Source organism: Alligator mississippiensis, chromosome 2 (genome assembly GCF_030867095.1).
Source record: "Alligator mississippiensis isolate rAllMis1 chromosome 2, rAllMis1, whole genome shotgun sequence".
In the NCBI taxonomy this organism is placed as follows: Eukaryota; Metazoa; Chordata; order Crocodylia; family Alligatoridae; genus Alligator; species Alligator mississippiensis.
In genome coordinates, this window is record NC_081825.1 from 83,077,354 (window position 1) to 83,097,659 (window position 20,306).

Here is a 20,306-nt window from a genome sequence, read left to right on the forward strand (position 1 = left end):
GACCTCTTCCCTTCCTTACCCTCTTTCTCCCCCTTCCCTGTCTTTTTGTATTTAAATCACTCTTATATTTCACAGCCAGCTCTCTACAAGTCCATTCATAACACCTGAAGTGCATTACCTTACAAAAGCTCATGCCTCTCTCTGAATGAGTTTGGATATTAAGGTACTTTTACATGTGCTCTGGGGGTGGAAAGGGGCAGCGCTTTATAATTAGAGTTGTTCCAAGAGAGGCTTAAAGGACCACTGTGTCTCATGTATCAACATCCCCATGCTTAAAAACGGTGGCAGGGGCACTTCAACTAAAGCTCATTCAACGAGCTTTAGTTCAAGCACTCCAACTGCCATTTTTAAGCATGGGGATGCTGATACATGAAACACAGGAGGCTGATGCAGCATGATAACTGTCACACTCCAATACACTCAGTTAATCAAGTCTGCTCTGACATGCTGGAATTCCAGCGCTTCAGAGCAGCCTTTGCGCTCATGTATAAGTGCCCCTAGGTGTCATACTGCTCTGCTTTCTGCCCATTGGCAGAACTGTTAAGACCATTCCTTTGATGTTTTATATCAATATTTAACCGTAAGTATACAACTAGTTTCTCAGAGACTTAGATGCTTAAAATGAAGCACCTGGCAGGGGAGATACCATGATCAAGGTGGTTTCCCAGGGTGAGGCCTGTCCCTTGCACTCCCAAACAGGCTGACCCTTCAAGTTTCTCTGATGGTGGGAAACTCAGCTGCACAATTCTGTGGCAATAGGGAACTGCATTCATGCTTCCCTCTGGCTTGCTCCTTGACCTTTTAGTTAGGAGCAAGTGAGACAAGGGGGCATCTGAACCCCAAGGCCTCCAGGCTTAGGGCTTGTATGTAGGATGTCTGCCATACATTTGGAGAGTATCTGATGCCCCAGATCTATGAGTCTGGAGGGGAGGATACTTAGTTTCATAGTTTTATAGTTGTTAGGGGCTGGATTTGTTCAGTGGTAGAGCCACAGACACTTGAACAATTGAGGTCTGCTCAGTCAAACTTTAGAACTTGACTACTGTGCTATGCCCAACAGAATTTGGAACTGATTTGGCCCCAGAAATGAAATATTGTAGCTACAGCTGTAGCTGTAAGAAGAATGTAAGAGAATCTGGATTTAGGTCTGAATTAAGGAACCAACCAGTGACAATTCATGACTCAAGAAAAGCAAAATTTTACATTTAGATCTTAAAATAATATTTTCAGACTGGTACTCTGGAAATATTTTAAATTATTGGAACAGAGAGATGTAGTTAGCCATGCTTGTCTGATGTCAAGCAGAAATCAGGGTAGACTAACTAGCGTAGATATATAATAGCACAAGCATTTGTGAGCTGAAGCTGACTTCGTCAGATGCTGTGAGAAGAACAAATTCAGCATAGAATTCATGCACACAAACATGGAACCCTAAAATATTATTTTTCAAATACCTGTACATTAAATTCAAATAAAGTACAGTTAATACACTGTATGCTACTGAACTACAGCATAGCACCTTGGTTCTCAACCTTTTTACACTCAAGGAGCTCCTCAGTAGGCTTAAGGCACCCCTCAAAAAAAGCAAGCTCATAGTTTTCACTTGGATTTTGACTACAAAAAAAATATAACAAGTTCCTTTGTGGGAAAGAATTCAGAAAGACCACAACAGGTCAGAATGTTTTTAACACTATGGATTGTTTTTTAAACTCTGGGTTTATCTTGTAAATCATGTTTGCAAACTTAGCAGTATACTGTGTAGCACCCTACAGCACCCCTGAAAGAATCCCTGTGGCACCCTGCTTGAGAATCATAGGAAGAACAGCAAATGATAAAGTTTATTTCAATTTCTTTCCTGTGCCAAAGGTTTTCCCCCCCAAAATAAAATTTAAATACAGACTGATTCTTAGGGAAATTTATCCTTTTCCACTATGTACCCTGAAGACAGTGTCATAGCAACAGTTAAGAATGCAACATGATTATTTTAGCCACACTTTGATAAAGCACACTACTGAAATTGCACTGCCTACAAGTCAGTCTTCCAAGCTGTAATATTTTCATTTTCACTTACAGGGTGTCAGAACATAGGTTACAATTTACTCAGCAGCTCCACTTGAAATTCTTGAACAGGCGTAACTTGTTAAATACTCTGACACCTGGCATTCCCACTACTAGTACAACTACAAAGAGCATGTCAGAAGCAACTGCCTACCCACAAGCACACTGTTTCATTAATGCACTGCATCAGCTCCAAATACATCTTGTTAACATCTCTGGCTACATTAACATTGAACTGGTGCACATGGGAACTGTAGGCCCTGCAGATGAACTATGTTATTTGGATTTCCTAGCATAAATTACAAAGCTCACTGCCCACTGTTTTGTATTAGGACCACTGTTATTTTCTCCATGTGTCCCATGTAATAGAGGTAGAATTCAGTCTCTATTTTCTGCCCAACAAAGTGAAACCCACTTCCTGCTCAAGGAAGGAACTTTTCCATTCGCCTCACACATCCTGACTAGACTTACATGCAGCACAGATGCTTCTTGTCTGGTCTGGTCTTATCTCCTATCATTAAAAAGAACTACAGAACACACAAAAGCTTAAGAAAAATATTATTTTATTATGCAGTTGAAAGTATCACAAATTAAAAGATATACAACAAGATGCATGTAACAGATACATTACATAACAATTATCAAATACCCTGGGAGAGAACTGAAGAATGAAACAGCTTCTAAAAAAGAAACTAGAGAGGTGCACCGATATATCAGTTGCATATCGGATTGGCACCAATACAAGGAAAATGAACACTACTGGCAATCAGCTTTTTTTAGTTCCGTGTAGCCAATAATATCACTGATAAATGCTGCATGCATGCATACAGCTGCAACACAGTCAGTAATGCAGCCCAGCAGCTTGGAGAGCAGCATCTAGCTGGTAAGTCTGTGGGGGGAAGGGGTGTGGGGGAGGGAAGGGGCATGGGGGGACAGATCAAGATCCCCATGGTGAGGGAGGGAGCAGGGCAGGGGAAGGGGCAGGCACTGACCAGCCAGGGAAGCAAATGCAACCCTTCCAGGAGTGGGACAAAGCCATAGGCGGCTCGTCTGGTGGGCAAGGAAGGGATGGTGGTGGGGCGGCTCCCTGCCACTGCGTGTACCCCTGGGGGAGGCATGGCAGGCATGTGCCCCCCAGATTTGTGCACAGGGTGAGGGCAGGCAGCTCACTGCAAGCTCAGGACCAGGGGCTGCACCAGCCTCTTCCCAGCAGGGGGGCTGGGCTGGGACTGAGCTCAGGGAGGGAGAGGGCAGGGTGGGTGGTGGTGGTACTGGGAGGGGTGTCTATGAGGTGGGCTATAGCCACCCCTCCCAGCACCACCACTCTGCCCCCACCTACCCTGAGCCCAGACCCTGCTCTGTGAAGAGGACAGCACAGTCCCTGGTTCCGAGTCTGCAGCTTGCCCTGTGCACAAATCTGGGGGGTACATGCCCACCCATGCCTCCCCCAGGGGTGCAGGCAGAGATGGGGAGCCACCCCCCGACGAACTGCCCATGGCTCCGTCCCACTCCCAGCATGGTTGCATTCACCGCCCTGGCTGGGCAGCACCTGGTCCTACCCCGCTCCCTCCCTCACCATGGGGGCCTTGATCTATGCCCCTCTCAAGCTCCTTCCCATCCACACGCCCCTTTCCCCCCAACAGACTTACCAGCTGGACGCTACTCTCCAAGCTGCCAGGCTTCATTCTTGTAAATTCACTATCAGATCAGTATTGGTTGACACGACTGGTTAATAATTGGCCAAGAAAATCTTTGGTGCACGCCTAAAAGAAATGCAATAGAAATGGCTAGCAAACATAAGAAAGGGGGGAATCTTTAGTACAGCAGTGTACAAATACATTTACAAAACTATGGGAGCAATAAGTTACTCACCTCTAAGAGCACTGGGTTACTCAGAATTAAACAGATGCGTCAGCTCCCGCCCACCCTTGTTCTTTGTATGGCTAGTAAGGATGCATTACTCTTTGCAACTGATAGGCAAAAACATAATCACTGAAGCAATCATAGGACCCAATAAAGACAATGATACCACAATACAAAAGGGTACAAATTAAGAACATAATGGTAGTGAATTCTATAATTTTAACTGGGTTGAGATTTTTACTTCAGGCAGGACTATAACTTGTTAAGCCTTTTAATGGATGAATGTAGTCTTCGGATTTACTCCAATGATGTCTCCAGGCAAAATAATTTTCTTTGCTTTATAAACTAGAAAAAAATCACTAACTTTTGGAAAGAGAACATTTTAAGATGTTTATTTTTGAGAAGTTGCCCATTTTCCTCACAGTTTGGGGTTTCCTTAGGTAAACCAACACAGTATTAGGGTCATCTTGCTTTACATCAATTATTCTGAGTATGGGGAGCTACCCTTTACAAAGTGACTAGTGCCTGGACATACCACAGTATAAGTATTTGTAATGAATTAAGGATATGGAGTTTGTTAATGTAAGTTTTGGAGGCTGGGGCACAATCAACCTGTCAAAAGCAGACTATAAAAACAGAACATACAAGAGGGTCCAGATGCAGCATCCTGACTAAAATACTTCCATCTCTCATGTTTCCCAGAGCTGGCATGGTTCCAAATGTAGCCCACTGTCCTTTGGTAAACCCCACGTAAGTGTAGTCAGTGCTTCTTTTTTCCAAGTGTATTCTAACCCTCCTAGACAGTGGTTGGGGATGGAAAACCACCCTCACAGAGCAGGAGAGATACCTTCCTTCTTGAGGGATTCAATTAAGCAATGGATAAGAGACACTAAGCAATATGTAACCCAAGTTGTACTCCAAGACCTACCCCCTCTCCAATTGAAGGGATCAGAGCAAGTGCACAAGCGCTGTGGGAAGTGTAGGTGTTGCCCTGTGGGGTCAGGCCAACACTGAGGATCTCAATATTGCGCTGTTAGACAGGAGGGTGTGACACAATTGCACATATACAAACACACAAATCAGTTAGATGCATACACACACACACACACACACACACACACACACACACACATTACCAGCTCAGGCACATACACATCCAAACCAGCCTACGCACATGAATACCTATCACCAATTCAAGCATATACACTATACACCCCAAAAGTTAGATACAGATCACTAATTTGTATATCGTGCACACAATACCATATATATGTGTGTGTGTGTATTTATACACACACACACACAACTCACCTACACATACACACAGGTAAGTTCCTAACTTGGATGGTACAGTGTGTATGTGTGTGCTTGGGGTACCTGGGATACTTGGGGGAAGGTTCAGGTGAGTGAGAGAGTGAGAGAGAGAGAGAGAGAGAGAGAGAGTTAAAGTGTAGGGAGTGAAAGTTGCCAGAACCAGGATAAGAACAGGTGGACTACAGAGAAGCTGGCTGAGGAACTGAGGCTTGGGTTTACTTAAGGTAGACTGGGGCTGGAAACTGAGGCAGACAGCTGAGATGGGGGGGGGGGGGGGGGGGGGGGCAGAAAAGTGGTGGCAAGAAGGAGACAGCCAGGAAAGAAACTTAGGCAGAAACCTGGTTGCTCAGGAGAAAAGGAAAAGGCAGTGGGGATAAGACAGTGGCAAAGAAACAGTGGGTTTAGAGGCAGAGAGGAGCTCAGGACAGGTGTTGGAGGTGGCAGAGAGCCAGAAGCAGGAGAGGGGAGAAATGAGACAGAAGTTAGAGGGGCAAGGAACAGAGATTGGAGCAGGGCCAAACCATAGTAAAGCAAAACCCAACTTAGGGATCCAAATAACAATTTTATTAAACAGACAACACACTACACAGCCCCATGAAGTTATTGGTTCACACACACACACACACACACACACACACACACACACACACACACACACACACTCTCTCTGGCAGCAGGAGAAAGAGACTCAGTGGAAGGGCTGGAGTCCAGGTAGGGAAGAGAAACAGAGTCCAAGTCCTTGGTTGAAGAGGGGGTGAGGGGTGATAGCTACCTATCCAGGCTGGAAAGGGTCCTTGTCCAGTAGGTGTTGTCCAGAGGGGGGTCATCAGCAGGGCCTCTGGGTGGATAGGAGGTGTGGCATGGTGCTGGTTCAGATGGAGAGGGCGTCCCAAGGAGTCAGTCTTCACTACCCCTTTTATGGGGCAGACTACCTCTGATCTCCAATGGGGAGGGCCTGTCCAGGCAATGTTAGTCCTGTTCCAGAGGGCTCCAGGTGTTCTTACTGAGCATGCGCGGCCTAGCACAATGGTGGGTTGACTCATCTTTTGTTTCTTGAATGCTGAGGGTGGTTCCTAGGGCTGGGTCGTTGGTCCAGGTATTGGCGTTGGTGGTTCAGTCATTCAGGGGGAGTTATTTGTAGACCTACTGCCATTGTTTCTCAAGCACCCTCATTCATCCCCATTCATTCAGGAACCAAGTTACATAGGAAAGGTAGGTGTGAGTCATGGTTACACAACCAGGCCTGGGGACAGGATGGAGACTTAACAAACAGGAAACTTGACATGACTTATGCTAACTTACATATATAGACCTAAAACAGTAATCACACAATATAAAAGCAGTAAAAAAAAAACCAAAAAAAAACCCCCGTAATAATTATCACTTATAAAACAGTGGGTATCTATATTAAAATAGCAGGGCACTTATTTGCAAGGAGGGGAGAGAAAAATAAAACTTACTACCTAAAATAAAATGTTAAAGCTTATCCTACATCTTAGCTTACTTATACTTATCTAGGGAATAGAGAGAGAAAGAAAAAGTCAGAAATGGTTGGGGAAGGGGAGGGAATGCATTTTAAAATTAAAAAAAGAAAAACTGGGGGTTTTGCTACAGAGGGGCCCCTCCTTCCCCTAAAGAGCAGAGCCAGATCACCAATGAGGACTTAACCATACCCCTTTTAATGAGAGAAACAATGGTGGGAACATAACATATATAAACCAGGGGGTATAGGGGACACTACAATACCCCGAGGGGACAGGATTCAATAAAGGTTAGACATTCACATTTATTGACATATTCATCCAGTTAACAAAGGACAGGTTTAACAAAGTATAAAATGCAAACAACACAACAAGCAATACTGGTTGACAAAATATAAAATGCACAAAAGACAAAACGCCAAATAACAAGAGATATAGGGCATAGGTACCTGGAAGGGGGGGGAAGGGAAACATAATGACCCCTTCCACTCTGACAAGAATTTCTCCCCCTGTCACTTCACTCACCCCTACTTGACCCAGCTGGGACTTGAATTCAGATCTCCCACATGGTAGGCAGAAACTATACCACACAGCAACCATGGCTGGGACTGCTCCAGGCTGCTAGGGATTTTGACCTTCCGGGAGCCCCTGCCTAACGTTGAGCTGCCCTGCCTCTTGCTGGAGAAACCGGAAGCAGAGCTGGGAGCTTCTCAGGTCACCGCACAGCTTCTTGCTGGATCTGGGCGGGGAACCTCTCCTGCCGGCCACAGCCTCTCACTGGGATCCTGGAGCCCAGCAGGAAGCTTCTCCTGCTGGCCGCACATCATGCTGCTGAGAGTTCAACTGCTGCCTGCGGGTCCCGCTCCTTCAGGCTCTTCTGGGACAACTGCTCCCGCCCCGCTGGCCCAGCTCTTGCCAGCTCTTTGAAACTCCTTCCTCGTTGTCCCTCACTGGTCTCTCTGAGTCAGCTGCGCTGCCCCTTTTATCCCCCTCCAGGGGACCCGAGGGGCCAATCAGGGGACATGGAGGGAGAGTCTCCGGGGCCTGATTGGTGAGGAAAGGGAATCCCAAGCCCCCCAATCATTTTTTACCCTTTCAAAATCCTTGGGCCAAATCACTACCAGCTAGCCCGTCGCAAATATAAAAGCCATTTATTTTAATGGCACTGATCAAGACATTCTTCAAAGCTAACTGACCAATAAGTGAACAGATCAATACTATGTACTTGACAGAGATCTAAGTGAGGTAAAGGGCATGACAGTTATGGAAGATGCCTTTACTAAGGTAGCAGTGTCAAAAATATGCCCCACAGACTGAATCTGACCTAGAGATGCTCTGTCCAGCCTGCTGGACAACTGGCATGGCCAAAGGGAGTAGCCTACTGCAAAATCTAGGGCTCTCATGCTCCAGTGGACATGGTGATCAGCAGCAGAAGGGCAAGCAAGTGCTGAAATAGCCCCATTCACCCTCCAATTGCTTCATCAGTTGCCACTACCATGGCCCTGTCTCCCTGGTTGCCAGCCCCAACTGCATGATCTGGGTCAGAGTGAGAATATTGTCACTGTGTGCTTTCGATTGTAGCTGAAGCCACTACTCCTGCCACCACGGGCTCTGGATCAAAGCCAGAGCTGCTGCTGCCACTACAGCTTCTTCGTGCCCTAGTCCAGATCCAACCTGCAAGGAGCACTACAGTCTGGATATAGCTTGAGGCAAAAGCTGAGTTCAACAACCCCTATCTTAAGGAACTCTCACATTAAAGAGTATCCACATAGAGCAACTCTAGCATTCAAGAAAGGGCCAAAATACTTATTTGATAAACAGAATCATATAAGACTGATAAGACTGTTATCATCTTTTTCTGCAACTTAATGCAACCGTACCTAGCTTGATTTACCATAAAGTGTAAAGCCTAGATGTGGCAAGTTCAACATTTAAGTTTCTTCCACACCGTTAAATAAAAAGAAATCTATTAGTTGTCTTGAAGAATTCTGTTTCCAAGAACAGATCCTAGAGGCTCCCTCACCAAAAAGGCCCTTCAGAGTAAGGAAGTCTGTATATTTAGACATTTGTTTGTATTGGTCTCCAAAGAATCATAGAAACCACAAGGAAGGACAGTTACAAGAGGTGGAAACAGACAACTCAAAAGAAACAAGCTTTAACAATCCTCTAAACTTGAAGACTGTCTTTCATTCCATGGGCCCAAACCTGCAAGGTACTAAGTATTCTCAGCTCCCAATGAAAACAACCTGAGTTGAAAATAATTATTCCCTACAGGCAGGACCATCATTAGCAAACTATTTGCCACTCTTTTCTTCCTATCAATTTCAATTTTCTGTAGCTCATGGTGGGCCTCTTGCTGCATCTGCTTCACTCTTCTTACCCAACTGTGTAAGCATTACTTTCTACTCCTATGTCCAGTTTCATTATTGGGTTGCTCTGCTGGAATAACTAGTAAACTGTAAATTTGTTTCACTTGAACTGAATAAGCCACAGAATTATATCTAACAATTTCTAACACAGACAGGGAATTTGGGTTGACATTTCATCGCTGTTTACCACTTAACTTGACTGCCATTCTGCAGGTAGACCTATTGATACAGATCAAGTCTGTTTTATGTTCATTGCAGAAATATTGAGAGGCACCATTCAAGTTCTGAATCTTCCCAAATTAGCCACTGCAACAGATGGGAGGTGATAGAAAGACCCATGTCTCACCACACACTCTTAAAAATGACTACTACTAACAATGTGATCTCCTTTAGTTAATTGATTTCAGATTCTTAGTTCAAGATCTGCCTCTCAAAGTGCCATTCTATTATTAATTAAACTGATATCATGAAAAGGCTTCTTCAGCATTATAACATAAGGCTAAATTTTAAAGCTTTACACACAAAACACAAAACTCGGACCCAGAGGGTAGTAATTGATGGAAGTCACTCATCGTGGTGTCCTGTGACCAGTGGTGTCCCCCAAGGCTCTGTCCTTGGACCCATACTGTTCAACATCTTCATTAATGATGTGGACACTGGAGTCAGAAGCGGACTGGCCAAGTTCGCTGATGACACCAAACTTTGGGGAAAAGCATCCATACCAGAAGACAGGCAGGTGATCTAGCCTGACCTGGACAGGCTCAGCAAGTGGGCGGAGGAGAATCGGATGGTGTTCAACGCCAATAAATGCAAGGTTCTCCACCTTGGGAAGAAAAATCCGCAGCATCCTTATAGGCTTGGCAGTGCTATGTTGGCCAACACTATGCAAGAAAGAGACTTGGGGGTCATCATTGACCACAAGATGAACATTAGCCTGCAATGCGATGCTGCGGCTAGTAAAGCGACCAAAACGCTGGCTTGCATCCATAGATGCTTCTCAAGCAAATCCCGGGACGTCATTCTCCCCTTGTACTCGGCCTTGGTGAGGCCGCAGCTGGAGTACTGCGTCCAGTTTTGGGCTCCACAATTCAAAAAGGATGTGGAGAAGCTTGAGAGAGTCCAGCGGAGAGCCACGCGCATGATCAGAGGTCAGGGAAGCAGACCCTACGATGACAGGCTGAGAACCCTGGGGCTCTTTAGCCTGGAAAAGCGCAGGCTCAGGGGTGATCCGATGGCCACCTATAAGTTTATCAGGGGTGACCACCAGTATCTGGGGGAACGTTTGTTCACCAGAGTGCCCCAAGGGATGACGACTAGGTCGAATGGTCATAAACTACTACAAGACCGTTTCAGGCTGGACATAAGGAAGAATTTCTTTACTGTCCGAGCCCCCAAGGTCTGGAACAGCCTGCCACCGGAGGTGGTTCAAGCGCCCACACTGAACACCTTCAAGAGCAAACTGGATGCTCATCTTGCTGGGATCCTATGAACCCGGCTGACTTCCTGCCCTTTGGGCAGGGGGCTGGACTCGATGATCTTCCGAGGTTCCTTCCAGCCCTAATGTCTATGAAATCTATGAAATGACAAGAAATTACTGTAGCCACTTGAATTTGATACAGCCTAAAAAGCACATTTAGATACCTGTTTACCCAAACAAGACCTCTATCTATGCAATATCCAGCTTTTAATTAAACTAGGAACTTGGAGTTTTTTTCATTCACTCCAGTTTGGGATAACAACTGAAGTCTAAGTCTTATAAGAATTCAGACACAGGAGGCCATATTTATAAATGTGAAAGACTGTATATTTAGTCATTTGCCTTCATTTTCCAATCCCCTAAAATAACGTACAAGTATATTCCAAGTTGTACCAGTTAAACAGCCATTTATAACTTCATCATTAAAACTACCCCAGCCTTTGTGTGGCAGATTGACCGTAATGTGAATTTAGTGGATAACAGGCCAGAATGCTCCATTCCATAAACAGATGGGGCACATGGTCTGGTTCAAAGGGGAAACCAAAGGAGGGACAGTTCATAGGTGGCGACCAGGAGTGGGGACATGCAAATAGGAAACTAGTAAAGCAACCAGGGGAGAGAGGAAAAGACATCAACAGGGATCCTGGATTTCTCTATTTAAAAACTGCACATTCTCTAAAAACTCCAAAATCCTTCACTCCCCAACCACAGCCCCCAGCCCTGCTAGTGCCCCTCTCTCCACCCATAGTCCCCCGCCCCGCCCCAGGCCTGCCAGAGGGGCCCCCAGCTACTGGGTCTATGAGGCCAGGGTCCTGGGTCCACAGCGCTCTGCCCCTTGCAGCAGCACCCAAGCCCTGGCTGCTGCCTACAGAAGGCAGCAGCTGCTGCAGCAGAGTGTAGCACAGAGCCCAATTCCCCCTACCCTGCAGGTGGCATGGCCAGAGCAGAGCCTGTGTTGGGGGCAGGTGCAGGATGCCCGCTGCAGGCTCATGGCTGCCCATCCGGCTGCCCATCCTGCTGCCCCTCCCCCTGGGATCTCTCCTGCTCAGTGGGTGAAACCTGGCGTGGCAGGCCAAAGTAGGGTGGTTCCAAACTTGGTGCTACTGCTGTGAGCCCTGCGCTGTCATGGTAAGGCATCCCTTGCCCACCCACAGCAGCAGGGGCAGCAGTCCAGAGTTGTGCCTCCCGCTGCTGCCAGGCAGATGGAGGCACCTCACTATGGCAGTGCAGGGCTTGCAGCAGCAGCATCAAGCTTCCTTGCCAGACCCCGCTCTGCCCTGCCAGTCTGAGTCCCACTTGCTGGGCTGCAGACGCCCAAGAGGGAGGCCAGCAGGCAGGGCTGGCTAAGCTCGCAACCAACAGCCTGACTGCACATCCACCCCACAAATGCATCTGGGGGGCACATGCACTCCATGCTCCCCCTGGGAGTGCACAGTGGCAGGGAGTTAGCCCCCTCCCACCCGGACGAGCTGCCCACCCACAGCTCCATCCTGCTCCCCACCTGGGCCCTGCAGTCATGTGTTCCTGGGCCCCAAGTCTCATGCACCATCCAGACCCAGCCCAACTCCCTCCCTCCCTCCCTATGAAGGCCTCAATCCCCCTCCCACCAAACTTACCTGAAGAAGCTGCTCTCTAAGCTACCTGGTGGCCATGTGCATGTGTACGTGCAGACATACACATGGCGCCCCCTGCCTGCCTGACCTCCTCCTGCTCCTCTCAGCCCCTTATAGGCTAAAACTCTGCCAGCCTGCAAGGGGAAACCCAGGTTTTTCTCTTTAAAAAGGAGAAAATCCGGGTTTCACCTTGTTTTTCTGTGGCAAATGAAAAACCCAGATCCCTGCACATCACATCTAACCCAATATGGTACACATTATCCTTAGTGGATGGACTAGCTCTGAAAGAGTAGTTGTGGAGGGGCATCCTTCTCTTCAGACTATGCGGCAGATCATTATTTTGCATAGTGAAGAAGTCACACAGCCAGCTTGCCAGAGGTGTAGAACATACAGGCTGTGAAGTCCACTCCTCAGCTACCAGCCTTTTATACCCTAATGAATAAAGAAACTAGATCCCTGATGGGAAAAGTGGAAATTACTAAACAGTGCATAGCAAGTGGGACTTAACCAGTAAATATACTCTAAGTCAGAGCCCATCGGAGTGAAAAGTACAGCAACATCCCAGGGGCCATTCAGATGCGAATAAAATCATTTGCCCATCTTTAGCTAGGAAGGCTCAAGCATTCTGGTAATGGGAATATTAAGTGTTTGATAATCATTTGATTTTTCACTAAAAAAGGAATGTTGCAGGTTTGAGCCAGAGTCTAATCCTGCCATCTGACCAAGCCGAGACACAAAAACCAAAGGGCTCTGATCTTTCACTACAACTATATACATCACGCACAAAACACGTCAGGTCTGATTAGAAAAGCTCATTCTTTACATTTAGATAGAGAAGAACAGCAAAGAGAACTAGGTTACACAGAGAGCTTTTACTAAAAAAAATCTACTGCTCATTTCTCCAGGGCACAGGATCCACAGGATCTTTCTAACGTGGAACAAATATCAAGCTTATCATTCAGATCCTACAGATGAAAGGTCAGGCGGCAGCAAGACAGCTACTAATGAAGAAGTCAGCTGACTAAATTATTTCCAGAATGCGAGCTGTGATGCCCTCTGGAGGGAACAAGAACCCTATCTGTGCCAACATTAATATGCCCTAGTATAAATCAAAAAGCAGGGATACACAGGATTGTTTAAAGCCTATGTCTATTTGGGAGTACACAGCACAAAGAAAACCAGCCTCTTGTAAATCATTCTATGGAAAAAAAACTGGGATCCCTCCTTTCTTTACAAACTACACTGTAGGCACTTAATATTCATTCAGATCACAAATTAACTTTGTAGATAAAATACACAGAGCAAAAAAAAAAAAAAATCCATAAAATGCAGAGCTTAAAACAACTAATAAAAACTTCAACACTGAATAAAATGGCAGCTCATCCTCAGAGAAAAATGTAGATCACGGCAAAATACAACTAATTAGCATAACTGAATATATCTTGAATATTGTAATTCAAATTATTCTTTCCTTTCATTCCAGTATCCTTCCCATAAAACCCCAATAAAGAACCTCCCTCTGCAATAAACTGTCAGATGAAAGGGAACTAACACAAGTTATGTTTACAGTAAAGTTTCTGTACAATTAAGATTTTCTTAACTGGACAGAAAAATCAACATATTTTTTCAAAAAGATTAAGAAATGATAAAGGCATAATTTTCTGAAACTGATGAAGGTGCTAGGATTCTAGCTGTTAAGGTTGTTGTCAATTAAAACATGTATGAAACTATACTTATTTCAGTTAGTCAAGTAATTTCAGATTGAATCCCTGACTCTTACGCTTCCTGAACACTGCAAAAAAATTAAACTGCTGAATTCATCTGCTTTGCTTCCTCTCTACCTGAAAGTGACTTAAAGTGACCAAGTTTTTAAAAATTAGACCAGAGTAAAAACAGCTTTTATATAGTGAATATGTTTAACCCTAAGTCTCCCTAGAGCACCAAGTCAAAGTTGCAGTCTGAAACATAAAACTATTCATAGAAAGCCTGAACATAAAAAGTGTTTCTAGTTAGATCTAATTTAAAACCAAACACAGTCAACATTTCTCTATATCTGTAAGCAAAAGCCTTAAAAGGAATTTGTTGGGCAAGTGTGAACAGCTCAGGAGCTGAGAAGCTTCTATGAAAAGATCTGAAACAAAGGCCAATTTTTGCCCTCAACTCCCACTTTTCTATCCCCCTTATCTTAAAGTTGTTCTTATGGGTCTCAGCCTCATACCAAATCACAATAAAAGTCTATAGACTCACTTCCATGCTCCACTAAAAGGATTAAAAAAGAGGAGCAGCAGTGTTATTAGGTACCTCAACCAAGACAATTAACAGTAGTGGGGAGAAGCGAAGTAGACAAATACGCTACTAAACTGCAGAAAAGCGAAGTATAACACTGCTTTCCTCTCTCAACCAACTGAATCATTACCCCTGTTCAGACATTTAGGGTGAAAATACATGACATTTGTGCCAGTGTACCCAATACAGTTAATAAATCAAAGTGTGTTACATTATTGTCCGGAAGAAAATAAGCACAACTGGAGTTGCAGTAGCAAGGGACATGAAGGGTAACGAGAAGGGTTTCTACAAGTATGTCAGTAACAAGAGCAGGATTAGGGAAAGTGAGAGTCCCTTACTGAATGGAGGAGGCAACCTTGTGACAGGGGATGCAGAAAAAGCTGAAGTGCTCATTCCCTTTTTGGCCTCAGTCTTCACCAGCAAGGTCAGCTCCCAAACTACTGCACCTGGCAACACAGTTTGGAGAGGAGGTGAGCAGCCCTCAGTGGTGAAAGAACAGGTTAGGGACTACTTAGAAAAGCTGGACATGTACAAGTCTATGGGGCCAGACTGGATGCACCTGAGGGTGCTGAAGGAGTTGGCTGATGTGACTGCAGAGCCACTGGCCCTCATTGAAAACTCATATGGCAATCAGGAGAGGTCCTGGATGATTGGAAAAGGTCAAACATAGTGCCCATATTTAAGAAAGGGAAAAAGGAGGATCCAGGGAACTACAGACCAGTCAGCCTCACCTCAGTCCCTGGATAAATCATGGAGCAGATCCTCAAGGAATCCATTTCTAAGCGCTTGGAGAAGAAGGTGATTAGGAACAGTTGGCATGGATTCACCAAGGGCAAGTCATGCCTGACCAACGTCACTGCCTTCTAAGACGAGGTGACTGGCTCTGACTGAAGGCAAAAGTTTATGTGAACTGTTCTAGCTGGAGGCTCAGCATGGCTTCAAGGCACAGGAAAGCTTGGCACAGTCAGGGACCTGCAAGCTTAGAAGCAAAAGCTAGCACTTGGTTGTAGCCTGTTCTAAGTGTTAGGAAGGGGGAATTTAGGTGTCCCCCTGATATAATGCAGTTGATCACCACGAGTTTCAAAATATAGAAGTCTGTGTGGTTTGTGATCAGAAAGATTAAAAGTCCAGTCTTGGTGACAGGCTGTTTGGGGGGGTCTTTGTGTGGTTTGCAACCAGCAAGCCTAAAAATAGCTGAGCGTGGGTAGAAACTGGCAAGCTCAAGGCAGGTTGAATTGGTAAGTTGTCAGAAGGGAGAGAGAGTTGTGTGGCTTGAGGTCAATGGATTTTAGAAGAGTGGAAGTGGTTTATAACTAAGAGGTTTTAGGGGGTATAGGGACCAGACGCTGGTAGAGAAATGGACCCTATTAAAACAATAGGTCCAAGAAAAAGGTACCTGTCCCTAGAGTCTGGTCCCTGAAGTCCGAGTGCCTTTCAGGGACATGACAGCTTAAAGCAGGCTTATAAGGTATTCAGTGTTTTAGTTACTGCCACCAAACCAAAAGTAACTAAGAAGAAAAAGAAAACAAAAGCTGTTTTAATTTTCTGGAAGGCTGCAAAGTACTAGGCAAATTTAGTTCAGAATCAGAAACAAGAGCTAAGAAAAAAAAAATAACTTTTTAGAAAAAGAAGTAGTTTAAGAAAAAAAGTTGATTAGTTTTCTGGTGTAGCTGCAAAAAGGACTACAGACTGCTACAACCTTATGAGGCACAGTAACAGTAAGTCTGCCAAGAAAAGGAAACCACTATACTGTGCGTAATTTGATTAACTTATGTCAAAAATATATAAATCCTAAAGATTTCGCAGCACTTCCAATCCTAACTTTCTATGATTCTATGAGCCTATAAGATATGGCAAGATGTCACCTTTGAGTAACTAATTTGGAGATGCATGAGCTTTTGTAGGCAACAACCTACTTTGTCAGATGCTATGAAGTAGGTCATTGCCTAGAAAAGCTCATTTGCCTAAAAGGCTGCTCTAGCCCTGGCTTCTCGGCTGTCACTGACCTGAGCCCGCCTGAGAGGGAGAGGGGAGAAGGGAGTTTCTATCCTAACAGCGCTCTGGGCCCAGAGCAAATCGCAGCCTGGCAGGGGGGCGTTGCTGTGGAAGAAGGAGTCCATGGCCTCTCTCCCAGAAGCTGCTGCTGGACCACCCTGTCTCCCCAGCCCTGTCCCCCCACCAGCAGCAATGTGGGGGAGAGGGGAGGGAGTCCCCTGCTGCAAGGGCAACTATTGCTGGCTGGCTCAAGGGTGCGGGGCAGGTCCATGCAACATGGGGGCTCCATTCACCACCCCCCACCTACTCAAAAAACCTGTCAGCTGCAGTCAGAAGCTGCAGAGCAGGGCTGCTCTGGCTTTTTGCCATGCTGGGAACTGCAGCCTCAGGGGCTGACCCAGGTCTGTGTGACATGGGGGCTCCTTTCCCCAGCCCCAGTCCCCAGCACAGATACACATGGGGCCAGACACTTCTGCTGCAGCTGCTGCTGTCAAAAGTCTGGGGTAAAGAAAAGAGCCCCCACACCACAAGGTCCCCCCCGACTTACTAACTGGTGGCTTTGGGGGGGTGGCCAAGGCAGGCCCACAAAGCGGGGGGCTCCTGCCCTCCCCCCCAGCCTGGGGAAACACCAAGCCAGACTACCCTTTCTGCAGCTGCTGGCTGCCACTATCAAGAGACTACCCTCTGTATGCCACCCTCCTCCCACCTCTCGAGTTTCCCCAACCCGTATAGGTGAGAACCTATGTCTATCTTGTGGGTAGCCAGACAGAACATGAGAACAAACATTTATCCCACAGTCTACGGTGCAAGCAAATAACAGGTTGGGCTATAAAACCTGTTTCTGCCTCTTATCAGTAGTCTACCCAGAAGGTTACTCATAGTTTAGGTAACACCCCCCCCCCCCCCCCCCCAGCTGCTGCTAACAGAAGCTGAAATGGCAGGGGGCATTCTGGCAGCTTCCTGGGAGATGTTCAGGAGCGCCCCCCTCCCCACCTGCTGGCCTTGGCCCTTGCAGGCAGGCACTGAGCCTCCCCCCCCCCCCCCTCGACTGAACAGTGCGTGTCTGTTCAGCTGGAATGCGCTTTAACTTATGGCACTTTATGTAAAGCATGATAGTTAGAGCATTTTCTGCCAGGGGCTTTTTGAACATCTGTACTTAGCCTAAGGTGTTGCCATGTCTGACCTTCTTGCCTGACCTCAGACTAACAGGGCTAAAGACCTCTCTAGTGTCTGGAGAGGACAAATGACCAGCTGTCCAGAGGTAGCTGACCACAGCAGGAATTATTACAGGACCTTACCACCAGGTGGAGGAAAGAGCCAAAAACAGCATGTTTGCATTGAGAAAAAGGTTATCCCTTGAACAAAAATTACCTGAGCTGCAGACACATGACCTCTACCCCAGTGTATAGTTACAGCTGACTTCCAAAGACAAACTTCCCCCTGGTGTGGAATGACTTAAATCAGGGCAGGGCTATACATCATGTGTCCACTCCACATTTTTACTAGTGGAGATGCATCATGTGCCTGCACACAAATTCTTCCTGGGCTGGATCAGTCCCCTGCGCACTGGGACTAGGGACCTGATCAGTTAAGAATGCACTTACTTACAGTTTGATTCTATTACATTTATTGAACAGTATCATCAGTCTTAGTGGAACTACTTTGAAAAGGCTGTGCTAAAAGAGTGGCATAGTTGTAATTATTTCATAATCCAAGACTTAAAAAAAAAAAAAAAGACTCTCCACTCTTGCTACTAGAAAGAATATTACCTGGCATATTTTAGTTCTCAGGATGCAATACAAAGCCCATTTGTTCTGCCTGACATTTAATGAGTTTACTGAGACTAGCATTAACTTCTTGACATATTATTTGTATTCCAAGTTTTCGATCTGTAGAAGGGGCAAATTTACTGAAATTTTTATTTGAAATAAATGGCAGAACACCCAGTTCTTCTCTAGGAAGGATTTTTATAGTTCACACTGACAAGTTTTAGGATGACTCTCTTTTTACATACAAATAATCAAATGAAAACGCCTGTGCCTGAAAGAACTCTAGACAGAAGTAAATTAAATGTTAGTAGTACCCAGTATAAACTCATAATAAAAGCATTTGAAGTTTATAGTAAATAACATCCAGAAAAGAGCAACTGCCATAACTAAATGAAGCACTACCATCAGTAACAAGAAATTTCCCCTTTATGTGCATTTAATAACAAGCGACATTAAGACTCTGGTTCTCAGACTACATCAATTTAAGATGATTATACTGCACCATCTACTTCAAATTATCTGGGTTAATTTGTTCTGAACACCATTAGGAAATATTTGACATTGTTAAAATGTAAGGCAACTTCTTCAAAACAATTAATTCTTTAGAAGCCATTTCTTAAATAAAAACTCATTATATTTCCATTAATATCTACTTAAATAAAGAGATTAATTCCTGGCTCAGAAAAAGGGGTGTGCTGTACAAAATTATACATCTTTGGATGGGAGAATTATAGACAACTGCAGAAAGAAATAAGAGTAAAAGCAGTGAAAGCTTGTAATACATAAATATAACCAAAATGCATGAAATACACTCTAAATCTTTTTTATGTTTGTTGTAACTTTACTTAGAACTTAATAGGCCAACCTGAATTCTAGATTCTGTTCTACACCATCTTATTACAAATAACCAGATAAAAAAACCTAACCTGAAGGAATTTTCTTTTACTCATGAAATCTAAACTCAAGTAATAAAAGGCATTAAGGGCACAAAGAAAGAAAAATATTTTCTATTATATGCCATACAGAAAAGGAATCTTACCACACTATTCAACTTTGTCCTCCTGAAAACACAGGCAGCATTAAATATTCATCTTTGATACTGTGTCATATTCCTTCTCTCATCTTCTAAAACTCAATAAAAAAAAACACTAGCCTACTTACATAATGAACACAGAGCTTGTGGTCCAAATCATATGACTGCTAACATTACAGTAACACTATTATAACTAATGATGAGTTACACTGAGTAAAATATTGAGAAGTGTCTCTAGTGACATAGGAACTAAAGGCCCAATTTCAAAAGTGAGTTGACCACTTCAGATCCCAAATCTCATTGGAAGTCAGTACGGCCACACACACACACACACACTGCAGCAGCAGCAGAGGTGCACAACCCAAAATTTTATCAAGGGTCACTTTCTAGTGGTGGACTAAACTAATGGGAACCATTCCCATGACCTGTAAGCCAACATATTTGCTAGCCTGAAAATGAACTACACATACAGGTGCAGATTAAGAAAATTCCATGAAGAAAGAATACTGGATTTGTTGCTTTGATTTCCAAATCATTTTTTAATAAAGAATTGTGGCAGGCAACTGGGATTGTCCAAGGGAGGGGGGCCAGAAGAGACGCCACATGGTATAGCAGGTGTGAACACCGCTACAGTAAAAACACTACATCCTGGTCTTGAATTACAGCAAGAAAAACTTAGGTAGGGTATTAGGAAGAACTTTCTGACTATGCGGAAAGCACTGATTTGGCTCCGCAGAAAGACTGTGTAATCTTCATCTTTTTAAGAGCAAGTTGGACAATCACTTGTCTAAGGTGGTTTAGACAGGGATGATACTATCTTGAGCAGAGGGTTGGACTAATTGACCTCCAGAGATCCTTTTCAACTCTACTCTTAAGATTTCCTTAATATGGACCTGATTCCTTTTATAGGAATACAGCGTACTTACATAGTGAGTGCTTATAACTACAAAGCTTATTCATACAGACAAAGAAAAACAAGCTACAGTGGTATAATGCATCGCTATATTCCATTCACACTAAGGTAAAATGTATACCACTCCCCTAACTG

At 44.7% G+C, this 20,306-nt stretch overlaps 1 protein-coding gene and 1 non-coding gene across 5 annotated transcripts in view; one reads left to right on the plus strand and one right to left on the minus strand.

The window, feature by feature from the left end:
- Positions 1-20,306, minus strand: part of CLCN3 (chloride voltage-gated channel 3) — a 142,259-nt gene that overhangs the window by 98,494 nt on the left and 23,459 nt on the right. The gene's annotated exons all lie outside the window — the stretch shown is intronic.
- LOC132248965 (U1 spliceosomal RNA) lies at positions 623-784 on the plus strand. Its single transcript, XR_009460433.1, has one exon. It is a non-coding gene; the product is annotated as a U1 spliceosomal RNA (small nuclear RNA).